General features: G+C 50.6%; 1 protein-coding gene across 3 annotated transcripts in view; it reads right to left on the reverse strand.

Annotated features, from left to right (window-relative positions):
* PPP2R5C (protein phosphatase 2 regulatory subunit B'gamma) overlaps positions 1–4,231 on the reverse strand; it is a 127,579-nt gene that overhangs the window by 91,691 nt on the left and 31,657 nt on the right. The gene's annotated exons all lie outside the window — the stretch shown is intronic.

Genomic DNA, 4,231 nt, shown 5'->3' on the forward strand with positions numbered 1-4,231 from the left:
TCACATCGCCAGGGAGTGCCGGATGCCCGGCCAGCCGCCTGCACCGGGCACGGGTGTTCCTGGCAGGGCCGAGTCACCGGACAGAGCGGGGAGGAAAGGAGGCGGTGGGCTTTGACTTCCACGCTGCCCTGCACATTTTACTCATGAGAAACCCAACTTCTCCGCAGTTAGACCTCGACTTCCCGGGAACGATGGGATTCTGTGGAAGCAATGATTTGCCCGTGGGCTCCCCACAGGCCACGCTGCTTCTCAGGCTTTCAGAGGCGGACTCGTCAACTGGGCGAGGTTACTAACGACTAGAACGAGAGGAGAGCAGTCAACTCTCCCAAGGCCAGACTCAGGCAGCTGGGAAAGGATCAAGAGCTGTCTCCTCTCGGGCCATTGACATTTTTTTTGGCTTGGCGATTCCGGCCTTGAACCTGGCTGTTAGTGCCACATCTTTTACCGCATCGACAGGCCATTAAAAACACCCGAGGGAGGGCCTACGACAGGGGTCCGTGGCCCCTGCTCCACGGGCCGGGTCTGGCTCGCCACCTGGTTTTGCCAAGAAAGCTGGAGCACAGACACGCCTATTCATTGACCGCCTGTGGCCGCGGTCACAGCCAGAAGTTCTTACAGTGACACCTCGTTCTACTGTGCCTCGCAGACACCGTGTCCTTTACAAACGGAAGGTTTGTGACAACCCTGTGTTGGGCAGGTCTGTGGGCGCCATTTCAGCACGTGGCTTCCTCGGTGTCACTGTTCGGTGATTTTGGCAGCGTGTCACACTTCTCCGTCATCGCTGTAATTGGCATGGTGACCTGTGCTCAGTGATTACCTCCTGCAGAGAGCTCAGGTGATGGCTAGCACTTTTCAGTAATAAAGTGATTTTTGGTGTTTTGTTTTTTGTTTTTGGTCTGGTAGCTCCATCCTTAATTTTGTCATTTTCCAGTATTCATTCTATGGTTCTTTGGAAGGAAAGAACACGAGCTTTGGAGGCAATAGGCCCAAAGAGCTCTGGGGCTATAGATGCCCCCTTCCAAGAAAGGGTCCCCAAAAAGATTCAGACTTGGGGTTTGGGGTGGACTCTGAGACCCAGTGTCCTGTGTAAGCGATAAAGTATGTTTAAACGTTTTTTCTGACACAGTAACGTAACATAAAAGTAACATTAACTTTCCCATGCACCGGGAAAGGAAACAATTCATTTGACTTCACCAGACACCGCACGAGAGCTACACGCAGCGGCTCCTACGGCAGCGGCTCCGAGGTGCCCGGGGCTGTCCGGCCCTTTCCTGAGGAAGTGTGGATCCACATCTAGACCTGAGCTTCCAATACACTGGACACAAGAGTCTACTTAAATCTGGGGGAATGATAATGAAATAGCCACAAAAATCCGGTTTCTGAGTTGCACGAGCCACATCCAAAGTGCCCCACAGCCACGCAGTGCAGCGGCCACGGCGGAGGGCACTGCTCACGGGCAGTTCTCCTGGGCGGCACTGGAAGCACAGGATTTAAGTCATCAAGCTAAATTTACAGCCATCAAGTTCAGGTGACGCTCTCTCCTACAGACGCACAAGTTTACAGAAGTTCCAATAACATGTTTGCTCGCACTTGAACGTTTTGGGGTACGCTAAGTCACCGTATTAATTACAAACTCCAGCTTACTTGACGGATGGTAAGGTCACACCCACTGGGACTCCTAATCAGTCTGTGATCCCATTGATTTATTTGTTTACGTGACGGCCCCGCCCCAGAGGGGACTGTCAACTCGGGAAGCTGGGCCAGTGCTGGCTTCAGGTTCCGGGTTAGGGACCTGCTTGGCACCTGGTGGTGGGGAACTGACAAATATTTGTAAAATAAAGGAAGAAATGAACACTGGATAACACAAAGCTGTTATCCACAAGAGGCCACCGAGACAGATGAATGTGGATAAGGCACTGGGAAAAGCACACTCAGAATCCTGTGGCCAAACCGTCAGTTTCTATTTAAAATTTTTTTTTCTTAATTTTTATCTTTTAATTTTTAGAGGCAGAGAGACAGACAAAGTGTGAGCAGGGGAGGAGCAGAGAGAGGGAGACACAGAATCCAATCCAATCCACAGAACCCTGAGCTGTCAGCACAGAGCCCAATGCGGGGCTCGAACCCACGAACCGTGAGATCATGACCTGAGCCACAGCTGGACGTTTAACCGACTGAGCACCCAGGAGCCCCCAAAATTTCTATTTTAAAATAAGTCTGTTTTTAAAAAAAGATGCCAAATAAAACAAAACAGCTGCCTCGGTTTGGATTCTTGCCTGACCATGTGTGGGTAGTGTGACCTTGGGAGGTCATTTTCCCTTCTGTGTGGAAGACCCCTCTTCCCTAAATGGAAAGCAAGGGGCACCCAGAGAGGGGAGGCAGCCCTTGGCGTCACCCACTCCTGGTAGCTGCAGCTCCCCAGCACCTTTCCGCCAGCCCCCACCCGGTGTCCGTCCTGCACCAGGGCCCCTGCGTGGGTCTCCTCACAAAACCAGTGGCTCTGGGGGTGGGGCCGTGCCTCTCGGTCACATTTCCTGACCCTCAGCACAGGTTACACACAGCAGAGTGGCCGATCGGATTTAAGGGGTCGAGAACATGAAAACCAGCAGAAGTAAAATAAATCCTGCTAAACGGCACACTAACGGGCTTGCCCTAAAAACTACGAGTCAGCAATGTGTTCTTCAAGTTCTGAAATTAGAAATTATTCCACTGTTTGAATTAGAGGTTAGTTTTAGGTCCCTGAAGGTTACCCCTTCTTAAAAACTCAGGGCTCTTTCAGGTGAATACACCTCACTACCTTTTCCCTCCACAATCAGACAACAGACAAACAACGACTCGACCAACAGCAAAAAAATCCAACCTGGCTATAATTAAAAAAAAAAAAAATCAGTGTGGTATAATATATAAAATCAAATGACTCCATTTCAGAATGATCTCGGTTCAAAAGATGACTAGGATGCTAAGTGTTTAATAAGATCAGAAAAAACAAACCCCCAAAAAATCTGTGATTGTACGATATCTTTCTTAAAACTATAAAAAAACCTATTTTACATGCAACAAAATTACCTTACTGCTAAAGAGTCAGTATTTAAAGGACTAACTCAAATCTAAACACAATTACATTTTGTTTTTATGCATGGTTCCTGCCCTTAAAGTGTCTAAATGCTGTCTGTGGTCACCCCTGGCTCTTTCCTGGGCACACGCTGGGCACAGCAATGAAGGCGTAGCCCAGCCCACAGGTTGGTCACTGTGGGTGCGGATTTCCACCAGCTTTGTTAAGGACGGTTTGGAGAGAAGAGCAGCACCCATTCTATTTCAGCAGATCGAGAGTTCGCGTGGTTTACCTGCCCCGGATACACCCTGGGATCTGAAAAATCTTGTCTGGCATTTTAGTCATATGGACTATTAGTCACCTAGAAGGACTGTCCCACCCTTCCTCCACACGGTCCTTAGAGGAGGTTCTGACAGTTACAACTGTTGTGTTAGGGCACAGCTGTGACATTACACATTTCACTTTAAAGTGATCTGTCGGGGCGCCTGGTGGCTCCGACCGTTAAGCGGCCGACTCCGGCTCAGGTCATGATCTCACGGTTCGTGGGTTCGAGCCCCGCGTCGGGCTCTGTGCTGACAGCTAGCTCAGCCTGAAGCCTGTTTCAAAGTCTGTGTCTCCCTCTCTCTCTGCCCCTCCCCTGCTTACGCTGTCTCTCTCTCTTTCTCTCTCGGAAATAAATAAAAAACATTAAAAAAAAATTTAAAGTGATCTGTGAAAGCCTAACATCCATTTTCCGTTCTCTCAATTACGAACCCAAAAAACTTACGTAACAAATGTTTTAAAATGCCATCCGGGAGTTAGTGGACTGCCACCCTGACGCTCTGCTTCGGAGAGACTATTATGTACCAGGGTGATGGTGTTTGCCAGCCCAACTCGGAACCCCGATTTCGTGTAAACCACAAGCGCCCTGGGGTGATTAAAAGTGGGATCTCAGTACACACGGGGAACTTGTTGCCTCGTTCAATGTGAAAGTCAGGTGTCCAGGCGGAGCCCGCTGAGGTGCCCAGCGCGTCCCGGTGCCCAGGAACCCCGCTAAGACGGCAGGGGCCGCGACCCCAGAGCCCGGGCGGGCGTCTCTCGGAGGCTCCCGGCAGGAACGAAAACCACCCTGTCCAAGGAAGTTCTTCTCCGATCCCGCCGGCGGCTCGCCTTTATTCCGCCCCCCCCCCCAGCCCCCCCTCC

This window comes from Crocuta crocuta, unplaced genomic scaffold, assembly GCF_008692635.1.
Source record: "Crocuta crocuta isolate KB4526 unplaced genomic scaffold, BGI_CrCroc_1.0 scaffold8, whole genome shotgun sequence".
Lineage (NCBI taxonomy): Eukaryota > Metazoa > Chordata > Mammalia > Carnivora > Hyaenidae > Crocuta > Crocuta crocuta.